The following is a 25,609-nucleotide window of genomic DNA, read 5'->3' as shown; positions in this document are numbered from 1 at the left end:
TCATCAAATAATATCTGGGAAATTCTTTAAGGAGTGCATCTTGTAGGCTCTGAATTGGCATACTCTCCCTTGGCCACAATTATAATTGTGACCTGTCGCAAAATAAGACTTGACATGGATTAGTGTTTTCTAAACTTCAATCATGTTTTCCGTAGCAGCATACCACTTCTGTTATTTTTTACTTACTGCATTTCTTTAAATTGTCTGCCTTTTTTTTTTTTTAAATTTAGATTCATTCTAGGCAGTGATAGTCCTGAAATCAGAGGTTGAAGGTAGTTTTCCTAAAACATATTAGGACAAACGCATCCAGGTCATCTGCTGCATAGGGTCTGCAATGATACTTTCACCACTGGGGTTCAGTTCTCATGCTCTGGTGACCCCAGTGAGTGCCCCCTGAACATCCGAGACCCAGGCTGCTGCCTGCAAGTGATTTTGACAGTGTTTGCCCCTCCAGAGTGAATAGTCAGCCTGTCTTTAGGCTCTGCCTGCCTCTATGCCTATGGCCATGATGGCCAAAATATGAGTCTTCTTTGAGTAGAACAGTACCAGGCCAGGAAAAATGGGAAAGCAACATGATTTATGAAATCCCAGCTTAGTGAGACATGAGAGAAGCCAGGGCTGCTTTCTCCCTGAAATCTCTGGATACAAGAAAAGGAGAGTATTTCTGTCAGCTGTTGCTGAGTAATAACTACCTCCGACTCAGTGGTACACAGTAGCAAGCACTTATTCTTGTGCTCATAGATGAGGCTGTCTGCCCCCCTGAGTTCATTAGCCATGTGTATGTTCTCCTCCTATGGAGGTCAGAAGTTCCCAGAAAAGCAAGTGGAGACACGTGCTATTCCATAAGTCCTCGGCTCTGAATTGGCATACTGCCCCTTCCAGCCATATTTCTCTGCCCGTGGCCATGGAGATCAGGCAAGGGCATGCACATTTGCTGAAGAATGAATTAATCTACCAAAGATAATTGCTATTTACTCCCTCTACCCACATGTATTAAGTGCCTACTGTATGCCATGATGTCCGCTCTGCCATGTTGGGGGATGAATGATGAAGACGATGAAGACATCTGACCCAGGCCTCAGATGTATTAGGTCCTAAATAAATCGGTGCTGTATGAATACCTATTGGGACCTCTGGCGTGCTGATTAGGGATGGTTATTTCACATGGATTATCTCACTTAAACCTCTCCATTCCCTGTTGGCTGATATAATCAGCCAGATCAGACAAGTGGGATGCTGTCTTGGTCTATTAAATGCTTCTCATCTTCTGCTGTGACCAAGGGGAGAGCTGGTGAAGGCACAGCAGCAGGGAGAAGTCATGCACAAAGGCATCATCCCTGATGGTAGAGCTGGGCGTTATGCCAAAGAGGCTCTGATGCAAACCCTCCTGTGTTTATTCCCAAGTATGCATTGGGCGCTTTGTTGAGTGCTAACTCTTCCAGAGCCTACCTAGTACTAAAAATTGGTACCTGGTCTCTCACAGTTTCCCTAAGTCACTAAGCCTTCTCCTTGCTTGAGGCCACATGCATCTTTGAATGTTTTCTTCAGAAAATTGTACTTAGTTGTCAAAACCTCTGTACAGTCTACAGCTCAAGAACTCTGTTCTAATTCATTCGATTCCACTTCCTTCTCTTGCCTTTCCTCTCTTAAGAACTTCATCCAATGGAAGAATCATTTTTTCTACATTTGTTTGCCAGTGTCAAGCTCAGGGTCTGACTCATATTAACTGCCCAAAGGGTGTTTTTTAAATGAGTAACAGAATAAGGATGAGGGTATTGGTGTTACCTCATTTGCATTTGCATAGGGTCACAGCTTTCAGATGGAATGAGTAAGCTTATATAATATAAGCCCTTTATTTTACAGTTGATAAAAGACCTCAAGAAGTTCATTCACTTCACCAAATACATACAGATGATAATGATAATTATATTAATACTAATGCTAATAATTATTATTATTTAATGTTTTCTCCAACACAATGATGTGTGCTCAGCTGTAATTAGGTCTCATTTTCTCAGGAGAAAACAATGCCCCTTCTGACCTCTCAGTTTTAATGGCTCATGCTGAAAAACTGAGGTTTCTTGTTCTTCATATCCAAAGTCAAAGGCATGTACCATTAACGTCTATGCCCTGTCTCAACTGCACAACTGCTGAGGGCAGAGTCCTAGGCACCTCCTGCTCTGGGTCTGCCCTTTCACTCCACCCCGTGTTCTCACCCAGAGCTGTGTGTGCAGACCACTGAGAAAGCAGGAGGGTGGGGGCTGAGCTGGGGACATTTGCTGCCAAGAGGCTGGGCCACGCCAAGGGTAGAAGGCAGCCTAGGCACTGGGTAGGGGAGGACTTTGTTCTTGCCGAGTCCTAAAAATCTTATTTGGAGCCATTCTTCTATTCTTAGTTTGGAAAGCACTTTGTTCTCTGGTGCATTGTTTTAACAGCCACCAGGAAATCAGTCCCTACTTGGGGCCAGCAATGCCACTGGTTCCTGCCTGTGGCCGCCCAGGTGGGAAATGCCTGGGTTGGTTTTATGGGCTGTTGCTGGCCAAAGGATCACTGCTACTCTTTCTCCTTTTGTTGCTCGCCCCGTCTGTGTGGGGCAGGGAAGGATGAGGAGGGAAGAGACGCCCTTGAGTCTATTTTTTCTTTATGGCAAGAATAACTATACTTGTTTCTGTGTGAAAAGAAAAATGCAAAATCCAGGTCTCTGCAGAGCAGCGTGTCCAATAGAAATAAAATGTGAGCCATGTATAATTTTTAATTTTCCAGTAGCCACATTAGAAGAGATATAAAGCAACGGCAAAATTAATTTTATAATTTTTATTTATTTTTTTTTAATTTTTTTTTTTTTAATTTTCTAGAGGCATGTCTTATTTATTTATTTATTTATTATTTGTTTGTTTGTTTGGTTTATACATGCACTGGGTACAGTCAGAAGCGTGGGAGGGTGAGAGAATTCACCAGAGCCAGAGCGGGGAGCAGAGCAGGCAGAAGGACCGAAGTACACTGCTGAGGGGAGCAGCGGGCGGCAGGAGAGGTCTGCGTGCCATGTGGGACCCTCCTCCGGTGGCCGGGGAGCAGCCGGGGATCGAACCGGCTGCAGAGGCTGCAGGCAGCTTCGCAACCCAGCGCTCAACCGCTGCGCCACCGGGGAGGCCCAATTTTATAATTTTTAAACCCAATATATCCAAATATTAGTGGTCAACAGATCAGCCATATAGAAATTATTGAAGAGACATTTTTACTTCAACTTGAAATTAAATCTAAATAGCCACGTGTATGTAGCTCTATGGACAGTGCAACTCTGGAGGTTTGATCATGTTAGAAAAATGTAAATTTCTGGTGAACCTAGGTCTTTGAACCTGCACAGGTGAACCTACACATTGACAGAATTAAAAAGTTGGATAACTCTGGTGAGGGTAACAGAACTTTTCATTCACGGCCAGTGGATTTTTGTGGAGAACAACTTGATAGTATTTACCATATCTCAAATATACATTCCCTTGGACTTGGCAGTTCCATTCCTAGATATACAGAGTCTCTCACTCACATAGAGTGGTTTAATAGAAGGATACGTCCTACAGCAAAAGATTGGAAACCACATACATATGAGGTCAGTGGGGACATGTAAATATGTTTAAGGGCACATAAAATATGTAATTTGTAACTTGAAAAAATGATGCCAGGTTTTATTTCATGGCTTGGAAAGCTGTTCAAGATACAGTGTTAGGCAATGTGGAAGATGTACATAGAGTAAGTTTTGGTTTGGGTAAGAGAAATGGTTTGCTTATTTATTTCTAGAGCAGCTCTGGAATAAGACAGAAGGAACTGGTCACAGTGGTTGCCTGTAAAACAGAAGAGGAAACACTGAGGGCAGGCTGAGCCAGAGAAGTTTGTGAAAGATGCACGGGGCTCCTTTTAGTAGCAGAAAGGCTGGGCTCAGAGGCATGAAAAGGCAGGGAGGTCCAGGTGTTAGTGTGTACCGAGTGGCGGGTAGAGTACTCAGTCTATAAACAGGGTAGTAGTGGAGTTTGGACAGATATCAGGACAGTAGTGGTGTTTGGAAGGGTTCTGTGAGCAGAGTTTGGACTTAATTAGGCAGCCATTGATGGGTTGAAGGAAACAGGAAATGACTTGATTGTGTTTGTGTGCAGGACAACTTTTGGGAAAGTAGAGGGTGATTTTAAATGGTGGTTCTCTAAGTGTGAGTTGGGAAATCCTGGGATTCCCAGAGACCTGGAAAGTACTAACTGCATAACTGCAAAACAGATTTTCTTTGTGTCAGCCAAAACAACACATCACAAGGGACTGATGGCAGAAGCAGGTACGTGAATCCAGCTGTCTTCTATGTTGCTGGACATTAGAGTTGTGAGAGTATAAAACAATGCTGCTCTTCTCCCTGTGGATTTTTTTTGAAAATATAGTTCATTTTCATTAAAATATGGTCATTAGGTTGATAAAGTAAGGTATGAATTCCTTTTTAAAAGAATGAACATCCCTAAAAGGTCTCAATTTTATGTTCTAATACTGTAAATATTGACATAACCCACAAAAACAAAAGCTCTTTGGGGCCCACTATACATTCTAAAACTTAGGGATTCTGAGACCCCAAACCTTGAGAACCAGTGGTCTGAAAGCAGGGAGGCCCCATGTGCCTGTGGTACTAGTTGGATGAAGATGGCTCTAGAGAAACACATGCAGCCAACCCAGTGAGGCTCAGGCAGCAGGTGGGCGCTCGCAGAGCTGGTGTTGATGTGCATTTTATGTATCTGAGTGCAATCACGCATGGTCTGGGCAGGTGACACAAAAGGGGATGCTTGATTGACGGATTGGTTTTGACTGGCAAGAATGCTGCTGCAAGCCCTGTACTTTACCTCCACATTATTAGAGATTTCTATTATTTCCAGTCCTTTGCTGTTATAAACATCCTTCATATCCATGTAGTGCTGGTCTCTGAGTGTCCACCACAGGCAAGAATCACCCTAGCGGTGCATGCTGGGCAGAAGGCCTGCACATCTTCAGCTTCACTGGAAGTTTGCCTGGTGCTCTCCACTCTGTGACTCTTCCTCTAGCTTTGTAGTAGAGTCACCATTTCTCCAACCCTTCGTATTGTCAGACTTTTCAGTTCTGCCATTTTATTTTATTTTATTTTTAAAGATTTATTTATGCAAGTACTGGGGTACAGGCCAGAGGCACAGGAGGGTGAGAAAGGTCACCAGAGACAGAGCAGGGAGCAGAACAGGCAGAAGGGCCCAAATACAGTGCTGAGGGGAGCAGCAGGCGAGGCAGTAGAAGTCTGCCGCGCTAAGTGGCAGTCTCCTGACCTGCCGGGAATTGAACCTGCGCTGCAGAGGCTGCGGACAGCTTCACAGCGCTGTGCTCAACCTGCTGCACCACCGGGGAGGCCCGGTTCTGCCATTTTAACAGTGACAAGAGGCATCTTGTTTAAAATATTGTTTAAAAATGAACAATGATGTAAAAATTTTTTAAAAATTAATTTAAAAAGCTTAAAAATAGTATGGGGAGAAAAATACCTCCGCCAATTAAAAAAAAAAGTAGATCTGCCTGTTCTGCTCCCCACTCTGTCTATGGTGAATCCTCTCACCACCCCCCACCTTTGGCCTACACCCAAGTTCTTCTATGCATAAATAAATAAAAATAAATCTTAAAAAAAATAAAAAGGATGTGGGCAGAGGGTGCAACTCCATGGACAGCACTGACCTCCAGGCTCCCCCACCCACTGTGAGCTCCGAGCTCTTCTGCGTGAAATGCTTTCCCCTCATTTCACACATTTAATTTTTACTTTCTCGCTCTACTTTCTTTTTCTCTCTCCCACATGTATATGTGTGTACATGCATACCCGTTCATAGAAATATCTATGTATACAGCAGGCTCCTGAATAATGTCATTTCCTTCTGTGCTCTTTTCTTATAACATTGATGAGAAAAGAACAATCCATGTTATCTCACTCAAGGGCCTCCTTCCCTTTTACTTCCTTTTTTTTTTTTAAAGATTTATTTATTTATTTATTTATTTATTTATTTATTTATTTATTTATACAAGAACTGGTGTGCAGGCCAGATGCGCGGGAGGGTGAGAGGATTCACCAGACAGAGTGGGGAACAGAACAGGAAGACTGATGAAATACACTGCTGGGGGGAGCAGCGGGCGTGAGAGGTCTGCCTTGCCATGTGGGACCCTCGCCGGCCTGCAGGGATCCAACTGATGCTGCAGAGGCTGAGGACAGCTTCACAGCGCTGCGCTCAACCGCCTGCACCACCAGGGGAGGCCCCCTTTTTACTTTGTTTTGCTTGAAGTCATGTTTTCCAAGAACCTGTCCACAATGCAGAGTGAGGATGTGCAGCCCTGTAAATCTTCATCACCCACAGATGCTGTATTTGTCTACTTGCCAGAATTAATTTGTAGTGCAAAATCAATACTCACAGCACGTTTGTGGCCATCCACAGGCATGCATAGAGGGGAGAAAATTGTTATCACCCAATGGCACATCCCCCTGAACAAGCAGTGCCCTGCCTTCCTCTTCCAACTCCCATGCTAGAAACCTCTATCTTTCTTGAGGTCTAGTTAGTGTCATGTTGTTCACATTTTGGTGCTTTTTGTTAATGGTTTCACTGTTGAGAGAGACCCCAAGTGTAGTGCTAAGAGTTGTGTGGTGTTCCTAAGCATTAGAAGGCTGCCCTGTCCTCGCAGAGAAAATACCCATGTCTCCTTGGCGTCCTTCAGACACAAGTTACAGTGCTCTTGGCTTCACCTGAGTTCATCATTAATGAATCAATAATACATGTGAAGAGAATTGTCTTTAAGCTGAAACACATGAAACAAGATTATGCTGGGTTGACAAAAATATTGTGACCAGAAACTGACAGGAACATAACACTGTATTTCCCCTAAGAGCTGTGGTTCAGTTTTCACTAACTTTTTTTTTTTTAAGATTTATTTATTTATGCATACAAGAGCTGGGGTACAGGTCAGAGTTCTCTCTCTCTCTCTCTCTCTCTCTCTCTCTCTGTGTGTGTGTGTGTGTGTGTGTGTGTGTGTGTGTGTGTGTTCACCAGAGACAGAATGGGGGACATAACAGGCAGACTGACTGAAGCACACTGCTGAGGGGAGCAGCGGGCTAGACTGGAGAGGTCTGCCACGCCATGTGGGTTGGGGCCAGCCGGGGATCAAACTTGTGCTGCAGAGGCTGCGGACTACCTCATAGTGCGTTGTTTAACTCCTTGTACTACCAGGGAGGCCCCAGTTTTCACAAGTGGTTCAGTTTTTACTAACTTAAGTTGGCAGAAATTTTATAGATCATGATACTGCCAAGAGCAAGAACTGACTGTGTGCATGTATCTGTGTCTTTTCTTCCCCGCCTTTTGTCTCCGAGTCCATTCTCCTGATTGCCCTTTATTTTTTTCTGCTACCCCCTTACATTTTCTTCTCTTTTTCTGATTATTAGTCCTTCTGGCAATAACTGAGGGCTCTCAAAAAATATCAGGAAAGTGCCTCTTTCAGTACACATTTCCACTCATTCACTACACATTTATGGGTCACTTCTTTGGGCAGGGACTGGCTCTGCCAGGACCTAAGCACAGAACTTGTGTCTCCAGAAATTTCACTCCCAGAAGAGTTATTGTAATTTGAGATTTTTAGGCAAATTGAAGAGCTCATATTTATTTCTCAAAAGTGTTTCCTAATCTCTGCCATTCTCATTGCCTACTTCCCTCCCCTGCTCAGCAGTCTCCTTGGCCATATATCATACCTGCACACAGAGTTAGAGGAAACCATAGTGATTGCCTGGTCCAATCTCCTGTTTCTCTAGTGAAACTGAGCTCCAGGGCCTCCCCGGTGGTACAGTGGGTTGAGCACAGTGCTGTGAAGCTGTTGGAAGCCTCTGCAGCGCAGGTTCGATCCCGGCTGGCTAGTGAGAATCCTGCATGGCAAAGCAGACCTCTCCTGTCTCGCCTGCTGCTCCCCTCAGCAGTGTATTTCGGTCTGTCTGCCTGTTCTGCTCCCTGCTCTGTCTCTGGTGAATCCTCTCACCCTCCCGTGCCTCTGGCCTGTACCGCAGTTCTTCTATAAAAATAAATAAATCATAAAAAAAAAAAAACAGCTCCAGAGAGGGAAAGTCACATACTTGTTCCATGACCTTAAAAAGAAAAACAAACAAACAAAAAACACTGCACACACACACAAAAAACTCAGTACATAACTGGGTGGTAATTGTTGCCCTGTTGCTCTGTTTTACTACTTATGCATCAGGTAAGAAAAAAACAGCAATTACCACCTGACAACTACTGACAACATTTATAAAGCAGATTTCTGCCCATTGTCTACGTTATAATAAAACTAGATGAAATATCCAAATAAGTTTTAGAAAACTATGCAAGTTTAGACCTTTTTAAAACAAAAAACAGAAGCATTTCATATCTGCAGTCAAGATGTCTAGATGTTTTCAGCATAGAGAGTTTTTAAATTCCTCATTTGTACTGTGGGTGCCTTGGTGGTGGGTGTGGTACAGTGACATACACCTGAAGGGGGTGACCCAGTATGTCTCAATCATACACAGTGTTGTATGATTTAGAAAAAAGTAGTCAGCGCTGTTAGAATAAACAGAATCCTCATATGGGTGGTTTTCTTCATCCAGATATCTTTTATAATACATCCTAGAGTAGGCATCACGTGTTCCTGATATGGAGCCTGCGTTTGAGAGCCAGGACTGTGCTAACAAGAGAAGGGAGAGTGGGCCTCCCCTGGTGGTGCAGCAGTTGAGCACTGGGCTGTGAAGCTGCCTGCAGCCTCTGCAGCCCTGGTTCAATCCCCGGCTGCACAGACCTCTCCTGGCCACGCAAAACTCCTGCTGCGCCTGCTGCTCCCCTCAGCAGTGTATTTCGTCAGTCTGCCTGTTCTGTTCCCTGCTCTGGCTCTGGTGAATCCTCTCACCCTCCCACACTTCTGACTGTACCCCAGTGCTTGTGTAAATAATAAATCTTTAAAAAAAAAAAAGAAAAAAACAAGAGAGGGGAGAAATCTCCTGCAAGGAGGACAAGGAAACAGACAGGGCAGGCCTCCCTTCCCACTCGCTTCCTAAACCTTAGTCTCTACTCCCTCCCCTCCCACAAAGGGGAAGGAAGAAGGCTTAGTCCAGATAATGTGCCCATCCTCAAACAAAGCATAGCCAACCCTTTGGATCTCCCAAGCACTCCCATTTCCTGTAGCTAAAGTTAGACCTATTAGATATGAATTTCATTTTTAATCCATGACTGGGCACACAGAGGGCTACAGATCCTCTCGAGAAAGGACAGGAAAAAGGAGGAGTCCCTTTTCAGTCCTCCCAGAGGAGAGGGCCACAGCATGGCTTTTTCTGCACTTGTCACTGTGGCAAAATGCAAGGGACAGCTGTGTTGTGTGCCGGCTAGGAGAGTTTCCACAAAGAAAGTACTGAAATCCCACTCATCTGTGAATCACCTCTTACCACAGCCCCAAGAGTTGAAAAATACCAAATAATCTTCTACAAAATGACACAGTTTTTTCCCTTGTATTTATCTTTACTGGAAAGTTTATATTATGATGATAAACAGAAAACTGGTATGCTTGCCATAAATAGGATATAATCATGAAGATAAATAAATATGCATAAAACAATGGAACTAAATTCTAACTAGATGGTCACCTGAGTCTCTGTGTACTTGGAAGAGAAAGGTTGAGGTTGGTGTGCATTAGGCAGGTGCTAAAGGTGAGGTAGCCCCAGTCGGAGCCTTTCTCCTCAATGGATTCAGGAGGAACAGTCTGTTGAGAGGTAACTTTTTTTTTTTAAGATTGATTTATTTATGCATACAAGAGCTGGGGTGTAGACTGGAGGTGTGGAGGGTGAGAAGATTCACCAGAGACAGAGTGGGGAGCAGAACAGGCAGATTGACTGAAATACACAGCTGAGGGGAGCAATGGGGAGCTGAGGGGAGGTCTGTGTGCCATGTGGGTAGCTCCCTGGCTGGGGATTGAACTCGTGCTGCAGTGGCTGCAGATAGCTTCATGGTGCTGACGCCTAATCCCTGCACCACCAGGGAGGCCCTGAAAAGGTAACTTCTTATCACATGAGCTGATGTTGCTGCACCAGACTCTCCCCCTGGCCAACACATATTGACTGGCTCTCAGCAGAAGCTACCTGCAGAGTGTCCTGCATCCATTTATGACTTCCTGTGCCCTTCTCCCTAACGGGGTTAACAACCAAGAGGGTTATATTCTGAGGAGCTCCTCTCCACAGATAAGAGGCAGGAGCAGGTAGGAGGCAGGAGCAGGTAGATTGAATACTTCTGCCTCCTCATCCCTCAGTGGCAAATGACACACCGTATATGTAGCTGAGTCCTACACAGTCTCTCGGGGAGTCCCCGGGGCTTGAACGCTGGCTGTCCAGTGAGGTCACCTGCTTGCTTCATACCCTCTAGTAGTATCTTCCTTTTTCTGTCTCACTTCCTTACTTCCCACCAGTTCCTTCTAGAAATCAACTCCCAATTATATAGCTTATACTAAATTTTTACCTTAGACTCTGTTTACGTCAGGGCCCACACCAAGTCAGCTGGTAGGCCTACTGCCTACAATGAGCTCATAGTCCATGGAGGTACCAGAACTAGACTTTGGGAAATACTATTCCATGGCATATGCCCAAGTGATATTAAGCAACTTATCACTTATCTTTAAAGTTATTGAAACTCTCACTGTTCAGTCCTCTCTGCCATTTTCCATGACACAATGTTGATATTTTGTTCTGATGAGTAACATAAATTTCCATGTTTGCTTTTCCTTTTTCAACCCAGTGTCTCAACTTGCTAACAAATTTGGTGTTCCCAAATTGGCCTATACGTTTTATTCACTGTGTGACATTTTTTCACTGTATGACATTCACTGTGTGACAGTTTATCAGTTGTTTGCCATTGTGAGGCACCCGGTGACTAGAATAGCACCTGTTAACCTGAGGTCATGTAAAATGAACGTTTACTAGTGAACTCTAGCTGAGACAGCAGGCCGTGTTGCCAACACAAAGAGCACTGGAGAGCCAGAACTTCAAAACTAGGGAGACTTCAAAGTGCTTCTTCAGGGTGGAGTTTCTGTTTTGGTCTGAGTCCCATTGACAGTTAAAGCAGGACTGAAGTTCTAATGGGAAAAAGATTCCTATCTTCAGAGTTGGACCAGTGACAGGGAGGTGCTGTCCTGTGAGACCTGGACTACTCAGAGAGTGGTGAAGTTCAGGGGGAGATCTACCCCCAGGAGAGATCAGGAGAGTGAGAAGCATCTTTAGATTGTACAGGATCAGGGCCTCCAGAGAGAACACAGGAATAGGGCTGGCTTCAGGGGTGGGGACCCAAGCTCAGAGGACATCCACTGCGTGGCTATGTGGAGTGGCCTACTAAATATTGTTAAAGAGATAAGTGATTAACAGTCAGACTTGCTTTGGGTTTTCATGGTGGCCTCTGAACCAGAGAATAGGCTCAGAATAAGTACCAATTATGGAAGAGTCCCTGTGCATTCTTTCTCTCCTGGGACTGGTTATGTAATTTGCAGTGCACAGAACAAAGTGAAAATATAAATCCCTTGTTGATAAATTAAGAATTTCAAGATGGTGACAGAAAAGCATTACACCCTATGTGCCCACATAGTGGAAGGTGCTAGCCATTCCACAGTGAGTGAACCTTGATTTGGTTTCTGACACAGCCTGAGTTCCAGGGAGGATACAGACATTAATCAAATAAACACACAATAAGTGGTAACATTTTAATGCGATTAAGAAGACACATGTGATGCTGGGAGGTGATAAACAAGAGAATGATCTGGTTTGGAGCCATCTTGGCACACTTGCTTCACAGGGCTGACATTTGAAGGATGAGGAGACATTAACTGGGAGAAAAGGGTTCTAGGTAGAGGAACAATTTGTGTAAAGGAAATAAGGGCAGAGATGAGAAGACCTGACTTTGCACAGGGTCATAGAGAAAACTACCAAGATTTGACAAATTCAGGACTATTTTCATGACTAAGAATAACACAGGAAGAGTAGTAAAATGCTTCACCCCAATTTTCTCTTTAAGCTGAAAAGGAAAATTGCCCCAATCTAATTCTTATCTTATGGTTACTGATGTTTTTCTATGTAAATCATCACATAAATGGGCACTGGCCAAGCAGAACAGGCATCCGATACTGGGTGTGAAGCATGTGGAAAAAGAGAACTTGTATCTCTAATTATAAGAGACCCTGGAATTCTCCCTCCCTACTCATCCCCATCTTTGCTTGGCTAGCTCCCAACCACTCTTCTAGTGACTTTGCCCCTAATCCCCTTTCATAGACTTTCGTATTATCCTGGTTTACTTTCTTCATAAATCTAAGTACACTCTAAATCTAGCTTGTTTATTTGTTTGCTGTTTATTTCCTGTCCCCAAATCTCTGTTCCCTAGCCAATTGTAATCTTCCTAAGGTCAGGGACTGTATCTCTTTTGTAATCAATGTGCAGCTTACACAGTGTTTGGCACATAATAATTGTTCAGTAAAATATTAAAGAAATGAACCTATGTAGTAAAATCCATTTGTTTGAGTCTGCTGTTGGTCCTGGGTTTCTATTTCCAAATTTCAGGAATATCGTGGGCTGCAGAGTGAAAAATGAAATTTAATGGATGGCACATCTTGATGTTTTAGTCTCACTAAAAAGAAATTCTATAGCATTATATTTGCCATTTTGTAGGCAAGTGAGTTCAATTGTTCATGTGTCAGTTAACAAACACTTGTTGAGGTTTCTTTTGGTGCTGGGTCAGGACTTAGAAATGCCCAGAATAGTTCTGGATATGAAAGAATTCTACTCTTCTTAAAGCACTGATTTCCTGGGAAATGAATTAAGTGCTTTGATTATGCAAAGTCCAGACCTTAGTTTTAGAAAGAACACCTGCACCCTTATGTTTATAGCAGCACTGTTTACAATAGCTAAGCTTTGGAAACAACCCAAATGCCCAAAAATAGATGACTGGATCAAGAAGATGTGGTACATATACACCATGGAATATTACTCAGCATTCAAAAAAGATAAACACATGCAATTTGCAGCAACATGGATGGCGCTGGAAGGGATCATGCTCAGCGAAATAAGCCAGAAAGAAAAAGAAAAATACCGGATGGTCTCACGCATAGCAGGAATCTAGAAAACTTAAATAAGGGACCAGGAAAATGAATAACTATAAGAAAGTGAAAATCAAAATCAACAAAAAACTATGAACCAGAGACACTCTATGGGGGGTGTGGGGCGGGGAGGGGAGGGATTGGGGTCAAAATAAGGGGGTTGCAATTGTATGCAGAATATAAAAATAAAATTTATTTTTAAAAAATCACTAAAAAAGCAAAAAAAAAGAAAACAAACAAAAAAAAACAAAACAAAGCAAAACAAAATAGACTTCAGGATAAAAGTGATTCAAATAGACTTTGAAGCAAAGATTCAGGATTAGAAAATGTAGTACAAAGTAGTTTCCCCACCCTGCAGCCCATCTGTGGCTCACCACAACTTTGTCTTTTCACTTAAAATTTCCCAGAACAAGATAGTACCACCAAAGGAGGGATTTCTGAATATTTGCATGTCCCTGGTGTTGGGGGCCCTTTGCCTTGCCTCTGTAATTTGGGGTTGTGGTGAGTCCCTCCTCTACTTTCAAAGACAGCTGCAGAAGGAGAATGTCCCTCTAATCATAGTTGACATATGATTACATATAGTTGCATCACATATGGTTACTGATTTTTACATTATTGTTTCTATGGCCTCTTGCAGAATATTGCCAGGAGTGTTATTCTCAAATTAGTCAAGATTGCTCTGAAAACTATGACCTCCTCAGAGCTAATGAACGCTAGCTGGGCGAGGAGAGGAATCTGTCTTTGGACAACACATGGCTGTTCCCTCTGCTCCACTTGCTTCCAGAGGCAACATTCTGAGGAACCACATTAAGGGCCTCTGTTGGTGTCTTCCCATACATTGCTTTGAGGGGAGGGGTATTAATTACTGCACTGTTGTTCGCCGCTTGCCTACTGAGAGACAGGAACATCACTGAAGATAAACAACCCCCTCTGAGAGTTTCCAGTTTGTTTGGAAGAGAGCTGTGGTTATTTTTGAGTAAATAATTCTTAAATTCTTGGGCCTAACGAATTGTGCCCCAGCTAATACCTGACCAAATTCCACTGAAAGGCCTGGGTAGCTAGATTGCCCTGTGGGGCACAGGACCAGTAGGCCTTGAGCCTTCAGTCGCACACAGAGGGCAGGTGCCCAGGGCTGGGCAGCGAGTGGATATCAGATGCCCCAGAAAGGAACAAATGGAGGAGAGCTGTCTGAAACCTTTCTCTTGAGGAGAGACAAAATAACATTTGTGAATTTATTTTGTCTTTCTTTTGGCAACTTACTTCTGTATAATTTCATACTTATAGAAAAGTTGCAAGTCTCGAATAAGATACTCCTGAATGCCCTTTACCTGGATTCACAGATTATTTAAATTTCATCCCATTTGCCTCCATATACACACAGAAATAGATTTATAGAGAGAGTGATATTTGTATGTACCTATGTTAAATTTTTTTCTTTAGTTTGTCTTCTTTCTTTAATACAGAGACATGAAGGAAATAACAGCCACCAAATGAGGGCAGTTAGTTGTCCCAGTACTCAGATAAACTATAATGGCATTAATAAAGTAACATACATACATACTTAGGAATAAGTACACGGGGTACCCAGTTAAAAGTAAATCCCCTTCCTCTTACCCTAGGCTCTGTCCCCAGTGAATAATTGCATGTGCTTCCTTGCAGAAACCAATTTATACATATGCCAGGATGTAGATATGCATGTCTGTATGTGTATGTGTATATTTTTCTCTCTTCTAATTTTAAGAATTTGACACAGCAGGAAACATACTGTACTTGCTATTCATTATGGTTACTATTACTGATGTTGTTATTTTTATTACTACTCAATGAATGTTAGAGGTCCTTAAATATATTGTGTAGCTCTACCCTATTTCTATTTTCTTTTATTAATTTTTAAAAATTTTTTTCCATTGTTTATTTTTGTCCAGTGTTTGATTTCTCTCCTCAGGTGTAGTCCCCATAAATATTCTCCCACATCACCTGTGAACCATCACCACGGTCCCTTGTTTTATTACCACCCCTGTTTTGATCCCTTTTCCTCTCCTCCCCTGCTTTAAATCTCAGATCTATAGTTGCCTGCAAGTTTTTTTTTTTTTTTGACCCTTTGTTCGGTTTCCCTCTATGCCTCCTGTAAGTGGTATCATCTGATAATCAGTTACTTTTGATGGACATTTTGTTAACAGTGTTGTGCTATTATAAATAGTGCTACAGTAAACATCCCTTGTGCATGGATGCTGGTGGAAGTATACCCTTGGATTTTCCCAAGGTTATTCCTAGCAGTTATTTTAAATATTGATAGATATTGTCAGTGTCTTTCAGAAAGTTTGCTTCAGTTGTATAATAATCCTCCTACCTGTGGCATCTAGGCATAGGTGAAATGATATTCCTCCTCAACACTGCAAGACTCCTGGAAACTCACCAGTGTTCCCACCCAGTCATGGATACTGAAGGACTCAAACCAGCCTTCCACTTTAAGAAAGAAATTAAATCCCTATTTGGGCTGTTGTTTCTTATCTTAATTTAAAACCTGCAGGTCTAATCTCCATGTACAAATGAACCTCATGTGGTAAGTAGAGCTCCAAAAAAGTAGCATTATAAAAATGGTGCTACCCTTGTTAGACATGAGGGCTTGTATTTAAGGTACTGGGTGACTGATTAGTCACCAAGTGATGGAAACTTCCCATTAGAGTCTTACTGAGACTCCTTTTTGCTGAGGATGGACTGTGAAGCCAGGAGAGTAGGGAGTACGACTCTGGCTTCTGGACACTTGCCACTTCTGAAGCAGAGTCAGTCCTTTGTGTATCTTGTACAATGGACAATCAATACAAAGGTCATTTGATTTAAGTTTCTTCCCAAGCTTACCTTTAAAAACTCATATTAGGGGGCTCCCCCGTGGCGCAGCGGTTGAGCGCTGGGTTGTGAAGCTGCCCGCAGCCTCTGCAGCGCCACTTCGATCCCCGGCTGCTCCCCGGCCACTGGAGGAGGGTCCCACATGGCGCGCAGACCTCTCCTGCTGCCCGCTGCTCCCCTCAGCAGTGTACCCTGGTCCCTCTGCCTGCTCTGCTCCCCGCTGTGGCTCTGGTGGATTCTCTCACCCTCCCGCGCTTCTGACTGTACCCAGTGCTTGTATAAATAAACAAACAAATAAATAAATAAATCTTTAAAAAAAAAAAAAACTCGTATTAAGTAACATTCCAGTCTTGTTTAAATATACAAGTAATGGCTTGCATGACTTCCCACAAAATCAGGTTGGTGGGCCGTGTTTATTGTGTGACTTCACTTTCCTCCTGGTACATTTCTAGTTTTAGAAGCACAGTTTGTCTTAGGCTGAGTCCCCCAGAAGCAGACCCCATACACGCACAAGTAATTTATTAGGGAGGTGATCCCCAGAAGCATTGGTGAGGGAGTGGGGGAAGAGAGACAGGGAAGAAAAGGAAAGCAATACTGATGTGATCGTGAAAAGCTTTGCTCTGTGGGTTAGCTCAGTCCTGCCGGAACCTTCTCGCAGTCTATAGTACAGTTATTCTTAAACAGTAGAATCACCTGGAAAGCTTTAAAACAATGTTCAGAATTCCTGGATGATGGGAACCAGGTACTTGGAGCTGCCTTTTTTTTAAAAAAAAAAAAAAAACTTCCAAGGAATTTAATGTATAATCAAAGCTGAGACCACAAAAGTTGCCTCCCCCATCAACCCTCCTCGCCTGCCAAACACACACACAGGTTGAGGGCTGCTCCTGGTGGCACTATCTACCTAACATTTCTGCATATAGAAAGCTGAAGTATATACTGCAGAGGTGATTGCCAAGGGCATGTGGGCTGGATGGATTCTAAAGAGACAGCTGTTGTCATAAGTCTAGCAAAGGGAAGGAAGAAGGGTCAGGGTGGGGGATACCTGAAGCAGCCAGAACATGCCATAAAGAAATGCCATTTTAGCAGCTCAGTTGTGGGTTCTAATTTTGTAGACAAAGCCAAATGGTTTGCAGGAAAACTTTTCTCTTTTTTTTTTTTTTGAGCATTTTTTTTAATTTTATATATTTTTAACATCATTTTTCATTATTGTACAATGTATGCATTTTCATCTTGGTCATAGTCCCCATACAATTCCCACCCCCCGCCCCTTGTTTTGATCCTACTCCCTCCTTCCCCTCACCCCCATAGTGTGTCTCTGGTTTATAGTTACTTGTTGATTTTGATTTTTACTTTATTATAATTTGTCTTTCTCCTGGTCCCTTATTTAAGTTTTCTAAATTCCTGCTATGATTGAGACCATCCAGTATTTTTCCTTTTCTTTCTGGCTTATTTCATTGAGCATGATCCCTTCCAGCTCCATCCATGTTGCTGCAAATTGCATGAGTTTATCTTTTTTGATAGCTGAGTAATATTCCATGGTGTATATGTACCACATCTTCCTGATCCAGTCATCTATTTTTGGGCATTTGGGCTGTTTCCATAGCTTAGCTATTGTACATAGTGCTGCTATAAACATAGGGGTGCAGGTGCCCTTTTGAGTTAATGTTTCTATGTCCTTTGGGTAAATACCTAGTAGTGGAATTGCTGGATCATATGGAAGCTCTATGTTTAGTAGGTCCAGAAATCTCCACACAGCTCTCCATAGTGGTTGGACCAGTTTGTACTCCCACCAGCAGTGCAGGGGAGTTCCTTTTTCTCCACATCCTCGCCAACATTTGTTGTTGCTAGTTTTTTTAATATCTGCTATTCTCACTGGTGTAAGATGGTATCTCATTGTAATTTTGATTTGCATTTTTTGTTTCAGGGATTGTCCTGATGAGTTGTTGGGATTTACAGGATGTTTTAGCAGGGGTAGCCCATTTCTCCAGCAGGCTTTGTCTTATAGGTTGCTCCAGACAGTACAGATACCAGTAGCCAAAGGGAAGACTTGTTCTCCCCATGGTTACATGCCAACCTGAGGAATGCCTGGGGTACTGTGGCTGATAAGATATTACCAGCTGTAGGGGCTTTCTAGATCAGTAAAGCCAAGACATAGCCTACCATGAATTAGAAAGGAAAACTCTCCTTGTAAAACAGATTCCTGATACCATCGTGGACTAATAAGCATGTTTGAATCTGAATTATGCAGCTGGGCCATCTTAGTAGATTGGTTATATGGAGTAATTCACTAGATATTAAGTAATTATTTGGACTTTCCCTAAACCATGTGGGTAATATTTAAAATTTTTTAAATTTATTTTTATATGCATTTTTTGAAAAATGAAGTTTTACATCCTTGTTAATTTTTTTTTGATAGTATGGGATTTCTCCCCTTAGCTCTCCCAGCACCAAAGCATCCATCCTCCTCCACCATACTCCACTGTGCTCTTCCCCCTTGTTCTCACCCTGCTCTCCTCCCGCTCCCATCCTGGATGCCTCAGATTATGATCAGCTTTCAAGGGTTGGTTTTAAAGTCTGTCTTTGTCTGATCCTTTGTTTGGCTTCTCTATATTTCACACATAAATGAAACCATTCAGTATTTATCTTTCTCCTTCTGGCTCATTTCACTTAGCATAATCTCTTCTAGCTCTGTTGCCTCAAGTGGCATGAGTTTGTCTTCTTAATCACTGAGTAGTATTCCATTGTGTGTACATACCACAACTTTTTGACTGTGGGTAATATTTTTGTTGGGAAGGGTTTCAGACCTTTCCATGTGGAAGGAATTTTGATTTCATCAGAGTTCATTATGCTGTTAAAAAAAAAATGAGTAAACAAAAGAGGGCCAGGGAGACACCAGTGATAATAGTGTGCTGTAAACCAAGGATTGTGATTAATCTAATTTACTGTTCCTGAGATCTGGTAAAATAAAAAGTAAGATTAATTATTAGATTAGAGGGCCTCCCTGGTGGCACAGCGGTTGAGTGCTTGGTTGCAAAGCTGCCCGCAGCCTCTGCAGCGCCGGTTCGATCCCCGGCTGCTCCCCGGCCACCGGGTGAGGGTCCCTCATGGCGCGCAGACCTCTCCTGCCGCCCGCTGCTCCCCTCAGCAGTGTACTTCGGTCCTTCTGCCTGCTCTGCTGCCCGCTCTGGCTCTGGTGAATTCTCTCACCCTCATGCACTTCTGACTGTACCCAGTGCTTGTATAAATAAATAAATAAACAAACAAACAAATAAATAAATAAAAATCTTTTTAAAAAATGAAATTATTAGATTAGAAAAGTATTCTGGTTAATTAGATTCTGTGCTTATCACATCCCACTGTTGAGAATCTTTGTGAACAGGAAACAACCCCCACCACCTTAGATTGGTGCCCAGAATGGATTTTTTCTGGAATAATCTTTCTGGAAAATATTTTTCCTAGCCCTCTGCTCTGGGCAGACACTTTTTCTGTGTTCTCGCCTTCTCCTCTGGCATCGGTATCTCAGATAGGAAAGTGTTTCTGCCATGGCAGTGGCTTTGGTTGCCCTGGTGGGCTGACTGGCCCCCAACCCCACTTGTCTGATGAGACATCTTTTCCTTTCATGGGAGAGGAAGACCTTTCCTTGACCAAGATGATCTCATCTTTGTTTTCAAACAAGCAAAGGTCTGGGTGTTCCATGGCTAGATCAATAATTGGACTCTTTCCTGGTTTGCAAAAATCAAACAAATGGTGGACTTTCATGAATTTTAAGCATTTTCTCCTCTGGTGTTTGTTATCGCTCACTGTTAATGCTGCTGTTCTTACTACTAGCACTAGTGAATGCTGGAGTAGTTACTGTGTGCCCGTAGACATTGGGCTGAGCCTTTACAAACCACATTGATATATTTAATTGTTACAATAGCCCCAGTATCCCTATTTAATAGGGGAAGAAACTGAAGTTCAGAGAGGCAAAGTGATGTGCTCAAGGCATAACCAGCAGAGGAACCTGTTAGGTCCAACTTTAGAGCCAACTTAGCATCTTCAAACCTCAGTTAATGGCATCTGAGTACAAACTTGCATAGTGCAGAAAGCACCATGATTTCCAGGTTCTCAACCTGATGAATATACTGAAGAGTCATGGGGGAAAAAAAGGACCAGGGTTCTTGGGCCCTGAAAAGGGAGTATGTTTAAAAACAAGGAAAAGAAAAAAAAAATCAGCAGTGCATTAAAAATGGAGCCAGGATCCCCCTCTCAACTCCCTTGATCACCTCTGGAGCTTTAGACTTGAGAGAAACAATCCATGGCTCCTCTCCCTGCTCAAATGTGACTTCAGTAAGTCAAGTTCCAGCTAAGGGCAAGCGCAAGAACACAAAATCCTTCTGCTAATCTCTTACCCAAAGAAGGTACAGATGAAAGGCTAAGCATCAAAGCCTCTGAAACCAGTAAAGCTGTTTGCCTGCAAAAAGATAAATCAAAAGGTTCCAGATCTGCTTTGAATTTAATAATTATAAATGACTAATCAGGGGCCATTTGCTGTGAAATTGGGAGCTGCACTCCCCCCATCAGAGCATTTTTGCTGTTCTGGTCTCTTGGTTATTAAATAGAAAAGCCCCATGATTAAATAACAGGGCTGTTCTGACACTAATCAATTCAATCTCAGTCATATAAAATTAACTTAGACCTTGAATTTTCCCTGTTTCTGTGAGAGAAATGGGAACAACATACTGCAAACGTGACTGAAGGTATCCAGAGAGTATCATTTATAACCTGGTGTGACATGGGAAGTTAGAGGAGGGTCAGTCTGCATTCCAGGTGTGCTTTTTGCTGTCCATCATTCAGGGGCAATGCCATCTCTAACCCATCCTGTCTACCTGTCAATGTGAAATAACAGTAAAACAGCAGTAACAACAGTAGTCAGTGATTATGGTAAAAACTATAGTAACAATAATAATCACAATTTTTTTTTATCTCTTGCCATATAGCTGACCCTTTTGCAAACATCTTTAATCCTTGATATAGCCCTGTGCTGGAGAAATCAAAGCATATAGAAGCATTTTATAGCATTTATGTAACCATACATCTAGAATCTTCCTGGTCCATTGTAGATCCTCTGAAAACAATTATTGCATGAATGAAGTAGCTTTCCCAGGTTCACACCAAATAGCATAGTGCAGAGAGCACTATGCTCATTAATGCTCCTTATTTCCTTGAGGTATGTAGATAAATATCCTGAGAGCCTTTTTATATTGTTGTAAAACAGTGTTTTAAATATTTAAATTTATTTTATTTCAATATATTAATTTAAATAAAGCACACATTATTTGTAAACAAGAGAAATAGCATCGTGTGGCAGCAAAACTAGTGATTTGGGAGTCAGACTGGCCTGGAGAAAAATCCCCTATTCCCCCATTCAGCATTTTCTGATTTTGTGACCTTGAACAAGTCACTAAAGTCTTCCTGAACTTCTGTGTCCCTCTCTGTGAAATGAACACAGCACCTAAACTGGGGTAAGGAGACGCTTAAAAGGATCAGTCCTTTAAACTGTGAGCACAGTGCTTGCTTGGCACATGAGCAGGTACCCAGTCTTGCCATCCATGTCCCGCCCTTGTGTATTGGAAGAGGCACCTAATGATTTGCCTTTGATGCCAAGGGTGAGTCTCATAAGATCCCAAGACCTGGTCTAGAAGAAATAGAAGTAAGGATAAGATATTCAAGCTTAGACTTGTCAGTGCTTTTTGCAAAGATCCTTACCCAGAACAACAGAAAAAGCAGTTGTTCATAAACCATTTACTGATGAGATTTAGATGCTAGCCTTGTGCTATCAGAAGGTAGCCAAACCTAAAAGGAGAGAACCATAGAGTGTTTGTGGAACAATGATGCATTGTGAACATGGGTCAGAAAGAAGACAGGTGAAGGTTTAAGGCTGATCTGTCCGGAGGGAGCTACCCTGACCTCCATGAGGACTCACAATCGAATATATAAAGGGCTTCTGCAAATTAACAGAGGGGCCTCCTGGTTATTTTTTGATTCAAGAAGCCTAAGGGTTTTTTTCCCAGCACCTAAGCACTTCTTTCTAGCATGTTCTCGTATTTCCATCAAATATATGACCAGCAGGGCTAAGCAATCACATGGTATACCCAAGCCCTGTGTGCCCACAAATGCTCCTCTGTAACTGCCTTTCCACCCAGCCCTGGACAGGCACCTGCAGGTTCTGACCAAGGGTTAGGTGTCCGTTAAACTCAGTTATGGATGGATTCAGCTGGCTGTTTCCTTTCAGTTGAAATATTATAATCTTGAGTTCCTTGCTCCTAAAGCCCAGAGATGCTGCTGTTCAGGGCAGTGCACTGGGACATGCCTTGGGTAGGGGTGTGCTCACCATTGAATGAAGCTTCCATTCCTTCTTGTAGGAGTGGAGGTCACTGCCATGCCCCTTGGGCCAGTGCCTCAGCTGTCACGACTGCTCTCCATTTCTATGTATTTTGAGGAATAAATGTCCCTGCTGATACTTTTAATTGAAAACCAAGAATTGTAGCTTGAACTTGCAGGTTTTGAGTCTCCAAGGAAATTTGAGGTTGATGAATTTCAGCCTTCAGTGATCTTTGCTGTTGAGGTTTGGACTTAATTTTGGCAGCCAGGTGGTTAGCGGAAGGGAAGGGTGTCACCTCAATAACAATGGCCTCCTTTATGCATTCTTTTTTTTTTTAGGAACTCATTCAGAAATTATTTATTGCCCTCAACATAGGGCATTGGGGTTTAAAGTTATGTGCTCAAATCAGGCAGTTCAGACTACAGAACAGTTACTGGGCTCACCGAGGTGCTTTATGAAGGGGACATGGACTGTACATTCACTTCAGTAAATTTGACAAGACTAACAGGGTGGGTCCAGGGCTCCTCAAGTTGACTGAGAATCTGTGAGATCAAGTGTGCAAAGGCAGACAGTGCACAGCCAGTATCCCTCCAGATGATCTCCCTCAGGCAACCTGTCCATGGTTTCTGACATGCAGAGGAAGTAAAATGGCAGTGACTTGGCTCAGTTCCTGACCTACCTGATAGCAGGCAGCGATGACTTTTAAAACCAGAAAGGCCCCCAGGATGTCTCCAGTATAGACAGGTGTACCGTCTTCAAGAGCAATTCTCTAGTAGAATAAAAATTATAAAGGTGCTTTGCTCCTGAATTCTTCATGTTCAATACTTCTGAAGAACTGCTTTGCAAGCATGCTGTGCCTTCTCATTCTGGAACAGGAGAGAATGAGAGGGAAGCAGAGAGTTTGAACCAGACAGACCCTGGTTTCAATCTAGGCTCTGCCACTTGCTCATTTTTAGAATTTTGGGTTAGGTCCCAGCTCCTCTGTGAGCTTCCATCTCCTCCTCCTAAAATGGAGATAAATCCTGGTCCCTGTTACCTCGGGGGCATCATGATCACCATCACATGAGATCAGGTGTGTGAGAATGTAGCTCTGTAGTTGACATCTAGTGAGTGTGTAGTAGGCTGAAGTTGCCATTATTATCAGTCTGATTATTGTCATTATTCACTTTGGTGAAGTTTAAAATGATGTAGCGCCTGCCTAACCCTCTGCTTTCTGGGATGCTCACTGGTCCTTGTCTCCAGGGTTTAAATTTCCCGGTGATTTCTTTCATGAAATGTTCTTTAGATCACTGGCCTGAGCTTGTCTCCCCAATATTTTAGTTCTTGGGTGACATTTAGTCATTCCTGGGTGGGATGTATAACACATGCTGGGGGTTCTTTCACCTGCATGCCCTTCATCACCTGGGGTGACCGGGCTGATTAGGCTGGCTGGGCTGGTGGAAGTGGTATCCGTTTGGTCCCCTCCACTCTACCTGTGCCCCTCCTGGAATTAGTTGGGTAATTGGTGAAGAGGAGAAACTCCTTAAAGGGAGCAGGACCAAGGGCATCCACAAAAATAATAAATATCATTCCAAGGAGAGTCACCCATGCATCAGGTACTACACCAAGTTCTGGGAATGTGGCCTTCATGGTCCACCAAAATTAAATTCTCTTTCTAAAACGGGTCTTCCTTGACAGTCACTGTCTCAATCACATCTTACCTGACTCATTCATGGCAGAGATCACAATCTGTAATTATTTTGTTTTCTGCCAATTAATGAGCAGGGAGCATGCTTATCCAATTCATTGTTGAGTCTTGGGACCCAGAGCAGGACTTCGTGCATCCACAAGGCTCAGTGAACACACAGTGAATGAACAAGCGCTATGTGAAATGTTTGCTTCAAGCCCAGCGTGTAAACTTCAGACTCCGTCTTTGCTAGTAGAGGTCAGCTACCATCCTATGTAATGGAAATCAAAAAGGACATTCACATTGGTAATTCACACAGCTTTTATTTTGTAAAATGTGTGAATTTCTTATGGAGATCATCCTATCCCAGATTAGGTGGCTGTGTCTTAATTGGGACCATGAGAGGATGTTTTCTTCTGGGTTTGATGCTTGAGGCTTGTTGAGTTAGGGAGGCTGGATTCAAGCACTGGGTAGTGTGTTGATCTGGAGAAGGCTGACCTAAAAGGAAAAGAACTTACATTACTGTTATTATTATTGCTAGTATTACTGTTATTATGATTATTATTATTTCCTCTCCTTTACCAGTATGATCTTCTGAGAGTAACAAATTATTATTGACGTGTCATGTTGACAAAATCATTGAATCCTAAGAATGGAACTGTAATGCCATAAAATGCCATAAACTGTCAATACTAGATCAGAGCACATATCTGTGTTGCTCACAGTTGAGTAATATGTGACACAGCTGCCATTTATTGTGCTCCTGCTGTGTGCCTTGCCTTATTGCTCAAAGCCCCTGAGTAGAGAGTATTTGATTCCCTAGAAAATCACTTGGTGGGCTTGTTAATGTGGATTCCTGCACATTATCCTGGAATGACTGATTTAGCATCCCCAGAGATGGTTCATGGCTTTGGTCTCTAAATCATCCCACTGCTCAGGTGGAATAACATATGGAATCTAGAATCCCACTACTTTGAATAGTAGTGGGGAAAAGAGGCCCAACCCCCTCCTCATCTTTGTTTGGAAAACTCTAATTCATCCTTCAGGCTTGTTTAAATTCCTCCTCCCCAATCCCCACAAGACCAAATTAATTACTCCTTCACTTCCAATGGATTCTGCCCCACATTTTAAGTACCTACTGTGCATCAGGCACCGTGCTAGGCACTAAGCTGCATTACCAAGTTTGTTCTTCCCCTTCAAGAATTGGAGTTAATATCATCCTCATGTTAGAATTGAGAAAGGGCGACACATAGAAATGAAGTGACTTTCCCTAGGATGTTTGGATCTTACTGTATTATTTTAGTCATATCAGCATCTGTCTTGTCTACATGAATGTGAGTTCCTTAACCATGGGAGTTACTGACCTTTTTGTAGTTCTGGGAGCAAACACAGGGCCTGGCATATAGTAGATGCTCAACAAATCTTTGTTGAATTGAATAAATACTAGAACAATTGTAACAAGCCCAACAAGGACAGCTCTTATTGCTTTCTACTATCTGCCCATGTTCACACTTACGGTCTGATAAGAGAAGAGGAAGAGGTTGGACTTCTTTAAGGATCGAAGACTCCAAGTATCT

At 42.7% G+C, this 25,609-nt stretch overlaps 1 protein-coding gene across 7 annotated transcripts in view; it reads left to right on the top strand.

Moving 5' to 3' along the window:
• The window catches only part of ARHGEF3 (Rho guanine nucleotide exchange factor 3), a 265,843-nt gene that overhangs the window by 111,675 nt on the left and 128,559 nt on the right, over positions 1–25,609 (top strand). The window lies entirely within an intron of this gene.

Source organism: Talpa occidentalis, unplaced genomic scaffold, assembly GCF_014898055.3.
Source record: "Talpa occidentalis isolate TD23 unplaced genomic scaffold, MPIMG_talOcc4v2.1 talOcc4.10, whole genome shotgun sequence".
NCBI lineage: Eukaryota > Metazoa > Chordata > Mammalia > Eulipotyphla > Talpidae > Talpa > Talpa occidentalis.
The sequence above is the reverse complement of the archived record's forward strand: the minus strand, read 5'-3'. Positions and strand labels throughout refer to the sequence as shown.